The sequence below is a fragment of the Ornithorhynchus anatinus genome, chromosome X1 (assembly GCF_004115215.2).
Source record: "Ornithorhynchus anatinus isolate Pmale09 chromosome X1, mOrnAna1.pri.v4, whole genome shotgun sequence".
Taxonomy (NCBI): Eukaryota; Metazoa; Chordata; class Mammalia; order Monotremata; family Ornithorhynchidae; genus Ornithorhynchus; species Ornithorhynchus anatinus.
In genome coordinates this window covers 21,186,673-21,201,240 of record NC_041749.1, presented here as the reverse complement: position 1 = coordinate 21,201,240, position 14,568 = coordinate 21,186,673, and the positions used below count along the sequence as shown (strand labels likewise).

Below are 14,568 nucleotides of genomic sequence, written 5' to 3'. Positions count from 1 at the left end.
ATAGGCAACCACTGGAGGTGTTTAAGAAGGGGAGTGACATGCCCAGATCGTTTCTGCAGGAAGATGAGCCGAGCAGCGGAGTGAAGAATAGACTGGAGTGGGGCGAGAGAGGAGGAAGGGAGGTCAGAGAGAAGGCTGACACAGTAGTCTAGCCGGGATATAACGAGAGCCCGTAGCAGTAAGGTAGCCGTTTGGGTGGAGAGAAAAGGGCGGATCTTGGCGATATTGTAAAGGTGAAACCGGCAGGTCTTGGTAACGGATAGGATGTGTGGGGTGAACGGGAAAGACGAGTCAAGGATGACACCGAGATCGCGGGCCCGAGAGACGGGAAGGATGGTCGTGCCATCCACGGTGATAGGGAAGTCTGGGAGAGGACCGGGTTTGGGAGGGAAGATGAGGAGCTCAGTCTTGCTCATGTTGAGTTTTAGGTGGCGGGCCGACATCCAGGTGGAGACATCCCGGAGGTGGGAGGAGATGCGAGCCTGAAGGGAGGGGGAGAGGACAGGGGCGGAGATGTAGATCTGTGTGTCATCTGTGTAGAGATGGTGGTCAAAGCCATCCTCTGTGAAATGCATTTCCCCATCCCATCCTGTCCATTTCTTACTTCACTGTGTTAAAGTCTCCGGTTCCTAGTCCTAATATTTCCTCTTAGTATAATCTCCCCTTCTGCTAAGAAATTGAACTTTAAAAGCCTCATTGTGAAGAAGACACAATGCTCAGAAAAGTTAGTGTGGTTTCAGAGCTAACTAACAAGGACAGTAGAGGCAGGGCACTAGCGATAAGAGACGTCAACTCGGACAGTGCTCCATTTTCGGGCTCTTGAACATGGCTCCTTACAAATGCCAAGCATATTAGAGAAGTATTCAATTCAGTAAGATCCCTTTATAACCAAGTTGAAGGGACCGATTTAGAAGGAATTTGTTACACGGGAGAGTTTCGTATGGATATCTTTTATAAGTGCATTAAATAGCAAAATAGGCTGCTCCACCAGAGGAAACCTCCATTATGTGGAAGTTTTATTTTACAGGTCATTGTAACTGTTGGATGATGGTCTAGATTCATTCATTCCATTCAATCATATTTATTCAGCACTTACTGTGTGCAGAGGACTGTACTAAGCGCTTGGGAAGAACAATTCAGCAACAATTGCTGACAATCCCTGCCCACAATGGTCTCACAGTCTAGAAGGGGGGAGACAGACATCAAAACAAGTAAACAGGCATCAGTAGTATCAATATAAATAGAAATGTGTGTGGCCAGTGAATTCTTTGTTTGACACTCTACTTATAGATGAAAAGTGTTTTAATTTTCCAAGGACATACAAAAGGAAATGTACTATCTTCCTCTTTCAAACTTTGGTCCTGTGTCCCTGGATTAAAGAAAGAGCAGGGTTGGGCTTTGTGTAAATTCAACTGCCCCACGGCACAGATGTTTTGCTAAGACTTGTTAGAGCAATCCAGGAGACATAATCCCCAGGGCCTTGGCCAAGGAAGTCATTACCAGTGCTGAGAATAAAAATGATTTCTTACTGGAACATCCATGACATCACACACATAGCACCGGGAAAGTAGCATTATATGAAGATGTCACACGCTGGGTCCCCTTCACCCAGAGTCTACTTGTTGAGCAGATGACAGAGGGCCCAACCCTCCATCCCTCGGCCACTTGTCAGCTGTGTGACTTTGGGCAAGTCACTTAACTTCTCGGTGCCTCAGTTACCTCATCTGTAAAATGGGGATTAAGACTGTGAGCCCCACGTGGGACAGCCTGAATGCCCTGTGTCTACCCCAGCGCTTAGAACAGTGCTCGGCACATAGTAAGCGCTTAACAAATACCAACATTATTATTACTGTTATTATTACAGTTCTCCCCACAGTCCGGGTCTGCGGATCGGGTCACACAAGGGTTGTAAGGATGGGTTGGCCTCTCCCACTTGAACGAAGGCCTCGCTCCTCCTTCCAAGAACAGCCACCCCCAGCTCTGGCCCTGAGCATCCAGCAACAGTGGAGGCAGGAGAAAGGACGGAATAAACCAGTGACCCACGTCACCACTTTCACCTCAGAAAACAGAAGGGGGGTGGGGTCAGGATCGTAGAGCAGCAGAGGATACCTGGAGGGATGGAGAGACTGCATTCTCTACAGCTGAAGGGCTCCTGCTGGCTGGATTGAGACATGCTAGGGAGTCAGGACGGTGCACTCCTAATCAGTCACTCAATCGTATTTACTGAGGGCTTACTGTGTGCACAGCATTGAACTAAGAGTTGGGAGAGTATAATAAAAGCGAATCAGCAGACAAGTTCCCCATCTATAATGAACTTACATTCCTCTAATACTGAGGCCTTCAGCCACCTACCCCAGTGATGTTCATGCTCTGCGAGGCTCCGAGGGGAGGGGTCTTCCTGCACCCAATCTATTGGACCCCAGGCTCCCTAGCCCCTACATGGAGCCTGGTTTCCAGCTCCACCTGCTGGAGGGCAAGAAACAAGAAGTGCTACCCAGCTCAGAGATGTTGCTCCCTGCCAGGCGCCACCCAGGAATCTGATGATCAGAATGGAGGTTTTGGGGCTCTTGTTTATATGGCAGCCAAATTCCAAGAGCTTTCTTGTTTGCTGCCAGAGCTGATGTTGCCTGGCCAGTCTCCGGCCTGCTCATGGACACACTGCTATCTCAGAGAACATCTAAAACGATTTTCATTAGGCTCTGAATCTCCCACCACATTCCCAGGATTTAATTTAAACAGTTTCTCGTTTCTTGTGGTTTGAAGCTGAACAATAGTTTACTTTTGATGTTGAATAGATTGGAATTTGGCAGCTAGATATTGACAAATTGAATCAAAATAAGTAATGTTCATCATGCAAATGAAATTGAGTACTGTCGGTTGGACTTGTATCGTGATGGTTCCCAAATTAGCAGACTGGTAAATGCACTCCCTTTCTTTCTACCTTCTCTCAACTCTCCTCTCTTATACCCCCAAATAAACCCTTAAACACTGAATCAAGCACAGTGCTAGTCTGAAGTGTGGTAGAAGGCATCATTAGCTCCTTTCCAGGATAACCTTTCTCTCGAAAGGCCCCAAAGTATGTGCAATGTTGGCAAAGAGCCAGCCTGAACTTCTCTAGAAATTCCCAGATTTGCAATTTTCCCCAAACTCAAACTAAATACCATCACATGTTGTCTTACAGTTCGGCAATGCCTTTCCAGCTTGTGGATGTCAAATCAACTTGTTTGTTGCAGGGGCCCTTTATGAGGAGAGAATACGGATAATATGAAGGAATATTACGTGAAACAACCCAGTGGCCATATTTGTCGTGGGGTAGTCCCAAAGATAAATTGTAGAGTATATATGTCTCTTCCTGGCCCTAGAGTCAGTGTATCTGATGAGACAGATCCTTGCCGGCTAATGTGTTTGTCCTAGAGAGGACCTGTCTCTTTCACAAGCCTGCCTCCTGGCATTCAGATCTTTGGGACACTTCTGTCGGAAGAGACCAAACTTCTTGCCTAATACTGTCCTCCAGGAAGGTCTGGCTGCTGATAGCAGTCTCCCAAAGTCCACTGCTATTTCACATTATTGGGTTCTGCTCTTCACTATGTTTTTCACACCGTTTATTCTACTCTCCTGGCTTACCTATGTCCTTGGACTTGTACCCATTAAGCATTGATATTCAACCCAGTCCCATAATCTTTATGTTCATATCCTCAAAACTCTGCCATTTCCCCTAACTATAATCTATTTTAATGTCTACCTTCCTCTTTAGCCTGTGAGGGCAAGGATAGTGGTATTTGCCCAAGAGGTTAATATATTGTTCTGCACATAGTAAGCACTCAGTAAATATCATTACTTGATTGATTGGGTATGCTTCTTTTCAGTTCACCAAACAGCAGCTGCTTGGGTACCATGCTGTTGCCATCCACTTCCCTCATGTGCTCCACCCAACAGCATCATCATTGTTTTGCTGTGAGCATCATCTTAAAACTGGTGAGCAAACTGCCTTGCAGGACCTCCTTGCAAAAAATCTTCCCCTGCCAATTAAGTTTAAGTGTGGCGAATGGAAAAAGCATGGACTTGGGACTCAGAGGATCTAGGTTTATTCATTCATTCACTCAATCGCATTTATTGAGCACTTACTGTGTGCAGAGCACTGTATTAAGCACTTGGGAGAGTACAATGTAACAATAAGCAGACACGTTCCCTGCCCAAAACAAGCTTATAGTCTAGAGGGGGAGATAGACATTGATATAAATAAATTACAGATATGTACATAAATGGTGCCCTTCTCAGGATCGCATCTGGAAAGTTTCCAGTATTCTACCAGTCTCGGCTAAAGGAGGGAGAGTCAAGCAGAGACACCCCCATTCCATTTCTAGCTTGGGCAGGGACTAGAGACCCATTCCATTCCTACCTTGGGTAGGGGCTAGCAAGTGGAAGGCAATCTGCTACAAATCAAAACTCATCTTTGCTGGGCAGCAGTGGCATGGGAGAGAGTCGACGGCAGAGACTCAGGTTTACTCCATGGGAGAAGGCAATGGAAACCACTTTCGTATTTTTACCAAGGAAACTCTATGGATACACTACCAGAACAATTGCAGGTGGAGGTGGGGCATTCTGCAAGATGTGTCCATGGAATCACTCTGGATCAGAAATGACTTGACAGCATAAGACAAGACAGACAAGACATAAGTTCTGTGGGGATGGGAGGATGGATGAATAAAAGGAGCAAATCAGGGAGACACAGAAGGGAGGGGGAGAAGTGGTAAGGAGGACTTAGTCAGGGAAGGTCTCTTGGAGGAACTGTGCCCTCAGTAAGGTTTTGAAGGTGGGGAGAGTAATTGTCTGTCAGATTTAGGGAGGGAGGGAGGGTGTTCTAGGCCAGAGGCAGGATGTGGGCAAGGGGTAAACTGTGAGACAGACGATACTGAGGCACAGAGAGAAGGTTAGCATTAGAGGAGCAAAGTGTGCAGGCTGGATTGTAGTAGAAGAGTAGCAAGGTGAGGGAGGAGGGTGCAAGGTGACTGAGTGCTTTGAAGCCAATGGTGAGGAGTTTTTGTTTGATGCAGAGGTGGATGGGCAACCACTGGAGTTTCTTGAGGAGAGGGGAAACATACACTGAACGTTTTTGTAGAAAAATGATCCATGAAGAAGAGTGAAATTTGGACTGGAGTGCGGGAGAGACAAGAGACTGGAAAGTCAGCAAAGAAGGCTGATACAGTAATCAGGTTCTAATCCTAGCACAGCAATTTGCCTGCCATGTGATCTCAAAGAAGTCATTTAACTTTCTTTGCCTTTTTCCTCACCTGTAAAATATTATTATGGTATCTGTTAAGCACCTATATGTGAAGCACTGTTCTAAGCACTGGGGTTAGGTGCTAATTGGGTCAGACACAGTACCTGTCTCAAATGGGGCTCACAATCTAAGTAGGGATTAAATACCTCTTCTTACTCCTAGTTAGACTGTGAGCCCCATGAGGGGCTTGACCCAATTATCTTGTATTTGCCTCTGTGTTTACTACGCTGCACAGCACAAACTGTTTGAAATACACTATTATTATTATTCACATCTCTTTGTCATAATATATTTGCCATCCCAGTAGCCTTATAGACATATAACTGGGATGGAGTTTGATGCCCCTTTTTCACCACACATTGTTTTGCAGCCTAGTGAAAGCCACCTCGACCTTTTGGATTGACACGAATTGACTCTATCTCATTATCCAGGCTCCAGTATGGGGAGCTGCTATTACTATTTTCCTTACAGTATAACTAGGAAGGGCTGAAAAGACAGAATGGTTCAGGCAGGGCAGTTTAGCACTGGGATGAAGACTTATGCAGGCGTCATAATTGTCTTGGAATCTGCTTGGCACATAGTGAGGGTTATACAAGTACCATTAAAAAAATGATTTTGATTGACAGCTACTGCTTAAAGGCACTGGCAGTTCTGGGCTTCCTCTCATCATATGCTGGGTTGCTTGCCTGAACTAGGGACTTCCTTAAGCCTACTCCCACCCAACTCTCTGAGGTTGGCACCAGGTCCTATTAATCAAGCAGAGGTGGTAGAGATGGTAGTCAGCTCAGCCCAAATATTATCCACTTAAACTTATCACTTAGTTTGCCCCCAAAAGAATCAAACCAAAATGAAAAATTCTTTTCAAGTAATAATAAATAATTATGTTATTTGTTAAGCACTTACCATGCACCAAGCACTGTACTAAATACTGAAGTGGATACAAGTAAACTGGGTGGTGGAGCTGGGATTAGAACAAATGACCTTGTGTGTTAGAAGATCATGTGCTCTAACACCCAGGCCCATGCTCTATCCACTACACCATGCTGCTGCTTAGTTGCTCCAAGCCAATGATCTGAGAAGCTGCAGAAATCCTGGGAATTCTTAACTCAAGATTATTGAGAGAGATGGCCACCATACCCCTGCCCTCTGTGACTGCCAAGGGTTCCTGAAGAGGCGTCTAGACTTTTGAAGCTGAAATGGACACAGAAACCTTTGCAGGGACTGACAGAGACCGAGAGACACAGGTTAAAAACACGTAATTTATGAAGTATACAACGTTTAATGCCAAGACAAAAGGACAATGAATTCAAACCTTTACTATCAACAGTTGGCTTTCATAGGCTGCATTCCTATTCAGACAAAGTACAACTGTTTCAAATGCTGTCAACAGATACTCTGTCTACAACTGATACAGATCAGATATTAATCTCACTCACTGTCACGTTTGCATAATGCAACACTGGCAATCTTTTTTTGTTTTTGCTTATAGTGAATTTATCAGTCTTCCACTGGCACTCTAAAATCTAAAAACACAAATGAGGTTCTTCAGAGTGCACATGAATTTTAATCTCTTAAAAACAATTAATTGCAATTTTGACACAAATGGAAGTAGTATAGCTTATTGGAGAGAATACTGCTTGGATGTCAGGAGACTAAGACTTCATTTGCAAAAACAAGACTCAAAAATTCCTTAAAATCTCCAGTGGCCTCAATTTCAACATTTGCAAAATGGGCATGACAACTTCTACACTACCTATCTCCCAGACATGTTGGGAAAAGGTTTTTAAACTCTTCAGATAACTATACTTTGGAAGACAGAGGACTAAAATGAAAGACATATTTAAATCTGTTTCTGGGGTGTTTGAGGATCCAACAAAGCTAAATTGTAATTGCTAGGAGGCGAGAGAGAGAGAGCACGAGCACACTCAGTTCTTCTCAGGCACAAAAGTCCTACCTAGTCTGTGAGCCCCATGTGGGACAGGGACTGTGTCTGAATTAACTTGTATCTACCCCAGTGCTTAAAACAGTGCTTGACATGTAGTAAGCATTTAACGAAGACTATTTAAAAAAACAAGTCAAGTTAGGAGCTGTGGCGAGTTAGTTGCTGTGGCATCTGAAAGTATAGCTGCTTCCAGGGGCCAGAGGGAAATCAGTTGGCTTGTCAGATCTGGACTTTGGACCATTCTTGGCCCACACCAGATGTCAGGTTTTCTTCTGGTATTTTTATGGATGAACACTTTTAAGTTTAAGATCAAAAAAGATCTAGTCTTTTGGCCAGGCACACATTCCCAATCCTCTGTGCCACCCCTGTGCCCCTCAACCAAAGGAGAAAGGCCAAAGCCAGGAACCAAGAGGGAAAATATTATGACCAGATCAAAGGAACAATAGATTAGTCTGTGAGAGCCATCTGTTTTTTCACCCCCTTTTCTCATTCCTTGTCAAGAGATCTAGGCTATATTTGGGGCCTACAAAGGGAGTAGAAAGAGGAGAGTTTCTCTAGTGCAGCTGGGTAATAGTAGAGGATGAACCATTGGTCTGTTCAATTTTAAAAGACAGATTATGAGACATCATGGATTTCTTTCTTTGTGGTTCTGGACTCAGTTCAGACCTCTTGAGCCTACTTCTACTTATTTTCAGATGAAGAAAAAATAACTTTACACCTGACTTACTCCTATTCCACCATGTGTATGTTCCAGGACATGCCCCAGTGGCTGCAGTAGTCACAGGCAGGATCCCTACAATACCGCCGTTTTTAAAAGCAAATGCTTCATAAGAAAGCACAACATAGTCACTACCAACTACCCCCCTGCAAAGCACATATCTGTAACTTAAGAACCATTCTGGGGTCAGCATTCTTGCTGATGAACCCTAATTGATTTTTTTTCCTTCAATGGCTAATTTGACAGTGACCCAATCCGTCTTGTCAACAGACTCTTCCTTCCTCCGCTGCCTAGTCCAATGACAGACAAGTTGGAGCAGTGTCCCTTCACGAGGCTGGCAAAGTCATTTTAAAGAGTGTTTTTCCTCCTTCCATCGCTACGTAGCTACTCTCATTCCTTGAATTGCCGAGAGCTAAAACAACCACAAGGGGTTATGGCCATCTTCCCCACTTTTTGGCCATACGATACCTGCCCTTGCCGTCATTAAAGTGTAGGCTTCTTGTGGGGAGGAGATAGGTCTTGTGGTTCTGTAGAACTTTTCCAAGTGCTTAACATTATGCATTGCACTCAGTACTATTATTACTAAATGGGGTTATCAATCAATCACTTGTATTTATTGGGTGCTTACTGTGTGCAGAGCATTGCATATAAAGGAGTTGGTAGTCACGTTCCCTGCCCACACCAAGCTTACAGTCTAGAGGACATGCTAGGAAGAAAATGAAACTTCTACAGGGAGACTCCTAAACCCCCTTTCCATTTCCTCTGCCTCATCTAACGAACTGACTATGGAGATGCATAAGTTAAAGTTTATTGAACTAATGATAATAATAATAATGATGGTATTTGTTAAGCACTTACTACGTGCCAAGCACTGTCCTAAGCACTGGGGTAGATAGATGGTAACCAGGTTGTCCCACATGGGGCTCATAGTCTTAAACCCCATTTTACAGATGAGGCAACTGAGGCACAGAGAAGTTAAGTGGCTTGCCCAAGGTCACACAGCAGACAAGCGGCAGAGCTGGGAATAGAACCCACGTTCTCTGACTGCCAAACCCGAGCTCTTTCCACTAAGCCACACTGCTTCCTATCATGTGGATCCCATTCCTGCTCTCAGGACATCTGTATCATTTTAACAAACTTTTATACGCTGTCCCCGAGGATGGGGAGGAGAAGAAGGAGAGAGGGGAAGACATGAGAGAGCATGTGGGGGCAACCTAAGGGGAAAAACTAACTCCCCCTGGTTCCAGAAACAGCAACAAGTAAAAATCCCTTTACAAAGAGGTTAGCACCTACTCCTGACACCAGGAGCGATGAGCAATTCCTCCAACCACACACACACACACACACACACACACACACAAACTTGCCAAGGGAAGGTAACGCCTCATAAGGGTTACAATTCTTAGCCTGACATCTGGTCTCCCATGTCACCCCACGACCATAAAAACTCTGTATGAATTAGAAATAAAAATATTTCCAGGGCTATTTATCATGTTCTCGGTCACCCTGAACCAAACATCCATTACACCGAAAGGGACGTCAGAACCAGACAAAGAGGGCCATACAGAGTTCTGCTCTCTTGACTGAGGTCCCCAGTGAGCACTGATTCATTGCTAAACATGCTTCATGGGAGGGCCGGTGTGAAAAGCAGCCACTGTGTCTCATGAATCAAGATGGAAAGGGACAGAGACACACTGACAGAGACAGAGGGAGACAGACAGGACCTAGTGTTGTGATGGTAAGAACTGAAGTCTCACTCCTCCCTGTGGTCTTGAATAGTTCCCAACCTCTTCCCTAGAAGAAGTTCTGAAACAAGTAACCAAAAAAGAATTGTCCTTTCGTTTCTTGCTGGGCCACGAGACGTTTCCTGAGGAGACTGCATTTAAGAAGCTGTGGGGAAAGGCTTCTATATCAAGATTACTGTATTCAGAAAAAGGAAAAGGGCTACCGACTTGCTCGTTCAGAGACAGTGAGTGCAGGCTGATGACACTCGATGACAAAGCTGATGTTGTTGTAGGTGCCCTCTGTGTCCTCCAGAATAAAGCAGACCACAGATCAGGGCTATTCACACTGGAGGTGCTCATGATTTATTGTTGTTCAGTGTGTTTTCTGTATTTGCAAAGGCACTTTCACCACTGAACAGGACTAAGCATGGAGCATCAATGTACTCGAGCATTAGGCTTCTTCTGTGTGACATGTGCGAAGAACAGTTTCTTATCAACTCATCTGGCCTAGTTTCAAAAGAGACAGTGTCAGTTTCATATCCACGGGCATCTAAATGTGGCCACTAGACAGATCTCGCCCCCCACAGAGAATGGATGGAAAGCAAAAGAAATTGAAGCACCGGAGATCGCCACCCAAAATATTTTCTTAGATTTTTATGAAGTCCTTATAGATTGGTAATTAACATTTCCTCATCATCTACCAAAGGCAGAGGGGCTTTCCCTTGTCCCATTGTCACTCTCTCGGTGAGGCTGGGTTCATGGTGATGCCCAGCCTCACATCAATTGGCCCCCTCTCCTTGAACAATGAAATATGGCAACAATTTGGTGTCCCAGCAGAGCTCTGGCCTCCTGAACTCTGGCAGGCTCCCAGAGGACTTGCACTCTGCTGCTAATCAAGCTGCTGGCCATGGCCATTTCCCATGACATAGCTGGAATTCTCCCACTGCCTGCCCTCCCGGCTTTAGTTACCAAGCCATACTGAAACTATTTGCTATATCCCTGGGCTGTCAATCACTGCACCTTTCCCCAAGACACTCCTCTGCAGCACACCAGACTCATAACCCCCTCCATGGGGGGGCTGCAAACCTTTCTACACTTTTATTATTGACCCTCAACAAGCAGAGAACACTCCCCCGGCCAACAGCTCCTTCCAAAGAGCGGCCTCTTGGGCAAATGATAAACTCTGATGCTTACAAAGTTTAAAGAGAAACCATCATTCCTGACCGCCTGTCTTGATATCACAAGGGAAGTCGAGCATTTTATTTTTTAGCTGAGACCATAAAACCAACGTGTTTTTTTTCCTTGTGGCTGGTCACCCTGTGAACCAGAAAACCACAGCTACATCCCTTCTGCCCCTTCAGGATATACCAGGCACTGGGACACTGGGCAAGAAAGATCAGGACCTCAATTTCACAGTGCCTACTCATACATAAAGAAACTGTGCATTAATTTATTTATATATATATGTATATATATATACTTATTCAAGCTTGTACTGGTCTTACACAGAAACTGATCTACATGCACACTCACTGATTTTATGTACAAAGGTTTGCAACTCAAACAGTTGAATAAATAAAAGACAGTATCATTCTAGGCAGTCCAGTTTACAAGCAAGTTTCCAGACCAAATTTAGCTCTAAATACAGACATTCCTTGTCAGGGTATTTAGGTAATGGCATTGCTCTGTACACCTCACACTACAGTTTCCTGTATCCACAGAGGGTTAAGACCACAACACTATGTACTGAAAAATATATAGTTTAGGTAAATGAAATGCAAACACTGTCAAAGAAACACACTAGTCCTCGATCGGGAAAACAACTTACTTAACCTTTCCTATAAAGGGGAAGTGAAACCACTCCATGTTTATGCCTAGAAACCTATTCAACCTACAACAATCAACCCATGGTTGTTTGAGACAAAAATATATATTTTTTTCTTTCCTGTTAATTTAAAAAGAAATATCTCACAGGTTTCTTTCAAAGGAATCTTTAAATCTATTTCACCAAGCATGTGGAAAGCAGAATGACACAATTTTACCCCAAACCATCCTATATTTATGATACTAAAAATGAGCATCTGTGAAGGGTGGTGGTTTTTAGGCGGAGTTTTCAACTATCCCATGGCAGCAGACAGCGCTTTCTTACAAAAGTCTCCCCACAGACATCTTGGGTGGATCCAGCTCCTCCGCAAAATGGATTAAAAGTATTTCTTCTTCATTTCCTAAATGCACATCATTCAACACAAATGGGTACTCAAAATCTGGTCGGGTACATAAAAAGATCCAAAGTCTGTGAAGCCTGAGTATACTTGCCAAGGCCAAGCAATAGATAAAACAACCTGTCTAATGAAACCCTGAGTTCTATTATCAGAGCAGTATGGCTTAAACATGGCACTGTCTGAAGTGAAGAATAATGAGTAGGATGGGACTTGATGATTGCTCTTAAGGATTCTTCCAGACCTGGCATTTTAGCATCCTACAGTGAATTTTCTTGTGAAGTGAACAAAGAAAATAATTCACCTCTGATTGCCCAATCCAATCCTTGCCAAATGGGAGCAGATATAATGGGGGACAGGGCCTGCAAGTCAGTGAAGAGCTGTCAAGGGGTAGGAGGCCAGTATGAGCTCTGGAAAGTGGTAAGGCACCCAGGACTGTGGTCCAACAATGGTAACTATTGAGTCCTTACTCTGTGCTAAGCACTTGAAAAAGTGTAATAGGACAGAGTTGGTAGGCAGGATCCCTGCCCACAAGGAGTTTACAGTCTAAGCCTATATCCCAGCCTCGTCTTGCATGAACAGAACCATATTCCAGATTGGAGGATGGTAGGCATGTAGCCACATGGAAATCAACATACGCTTCAAAGATCAGTCTTTCCCCTTGACCGTCGTTCGCACTTTCCTTATAACCTACCCAATAACCCATAAATAAGTCGATGACTAAACGGGAGGAAATCCCACACAAAGTTTTAAGGGACAATTTCATTTTAGATAATTTTCTTCTACTTGACTCATACTAAGAACCAGTTTTCAATCTTCCCATTGCGGGAGTTCTAGCGTTCCCTGCATCTCTAATTTGCTCTTTAATTTCCCTCAAGATAAATCAGAGTCAATGTTTACACTTAACTCAATTGTTTTAGTAAAATTATCCTTGTGGATTCAGAGGGCACGACCACCCTCATAGTCGGAAAGGAAGAGAGGGCAGCGGTAGTTTGTGGGCCACAGCAAAAGGAGTTCCCTGCAACCTCAAATAAATGCTACAGTTGAAGGATAGGGGAGAAAGGTCTTGGGGAAAGGAATCATTGAGTCTCAGTGTGTGGGTCTGCCACTCCTTTGTGATTTTTTTGCAATTCCCAATCTCCATCCTCCACTCCCCTCCTCCCCCAACACACTCTCTGGCCACTGCTCTACAAAGTAAGGGAGGTTGTTATTTCAACAATTAAAGTGCCATTCCAGCCGGAGGGGTGCATTCATTGTTCACTGAACCCTCGGTCCCTTTTTATCTCCCAGAATCCGACAATTAGGATTAACAGATTGGCGTCTGTCTCCCCATGCTTTCCACTTCATTTCAAGTCAGTGAAACTCAACATCACAACCCCTCCCCCCGTCCCCTTGAAAGCGACAATGTTCTCTGCAGGGTCTCAGCTTTGGACATGAGAGATGTAAAGCACAGGGCAGGAACTGGAGCTGAGTTACCCCAGACCTGCTCTCCGCAGTACTCCCGGGCATTTCCTTCTCACGATTCAATCCCCATGAGCCTGGCTGGATCTTCCTACTTTCCTGAGCTATTCTGCACTTCCCTGAGCTATTCTGTGGTCCCATTTTCCTCGCCAGATGTCCGTACAGGCGATCCCTTCAGGGGAGAGCTATGTTCTGCTATGCACAATGTCTGTTTCCTCAAAATGCTTCTAACAGCAGCAGTCTGAGCCCTCTCACCTTTTCTTCATAGCCCCGCCACGTCTGCTGTGTGTAAAGTATGTAGAGCTGGTTTCAGATCTCTGGGATGTCTCAGGATGAATGGTTGCTGTCCAGAAGGGGAGTTGTTTTTAATAACAGTATTCTCATCTGTGTGTCTACATCCCTTTCCTAACCTGAACTGTTTTGCAACTAAAAAAAAAATTCAACTCAACTTCCTAATATAGTACAGGCTTTTTAAGGACAGAGGACTCAGACTCACTCAGGGAAGTGAAGGGCCAAATCCAGCTAATTACACAGCCCCACACAGGAAAACTGCATGTACCCTCTCCAATGTTAATGCCTGTATGTCCTCCTGACTAACTAGCAAGCTCTGGTCTCTGAACCTTACAGAGTTGAGAGTTGGGCCCTGAAAGTTCTCAGTGAAGAGTCCCCATCTGCCTCTGTCTAACTGTTCTGATACAGGAAATCCTACCAGCCTCTCAGAAACAGGGACTGGCTAATGTATTGGCCACTTTCTTCACCTCCTTCAGCCACAAAATAGCCACTGAGCATCCACTGGGAATAGAAGTCACACCCAGAGAGTCAGTAAGTCTTCATCAGTGGTAATAAAGGTAATAATACAAAGCAATTAGTGGGAACATTCTATACTCTCCTCTTCAACTCGGTGGGATAGAGAGATCAGTACTTATGGGAAGGCAAGAGAGCCTCAGAGGTTTACTAGTTCTAGCAAGGGCTTTCTTAAAGGCATTTTTCCTTTTATTTCCCCCCTCTGATCCATCAAATGCCCCAATCTCTCAAGGGAAGCCATAAATTAGAGGGTCCTTCAGGAATCAGCATTTTTTGCACTAGAGACAAGGCTGCAATATGGAGGTATAAAGACATGTAAGGGGCTGGCTGGATCCTAGTTACTCTTGGAACTATACCTGAGAATTTCCTAATCTCTTCTGGATTCAACTCTGAATTCTCATATTTGTTTAAGGTTTTTG

At 44.4% G+C, this 14,568-nt stretch overlaps 1 protein-coding gene and 1 pseudogene across 1 annotated transcript in view; one reads left to right on the top strand and one right to left on the bottom strand.

The window, feature by feature from the left end:
- SLIT3 (slit guidance ligand 3) overlaps positions 1 to 14,568 on the bottom strand; it is a 592,453-nt gene that overhangs the window by 465,056 nt on the left and 112,829 nt on the right. The window lies entirely within an intron of this gene.
- Positions 4,269 to 4,441, top strand: LOC114806657 (annotated as a pseudogene).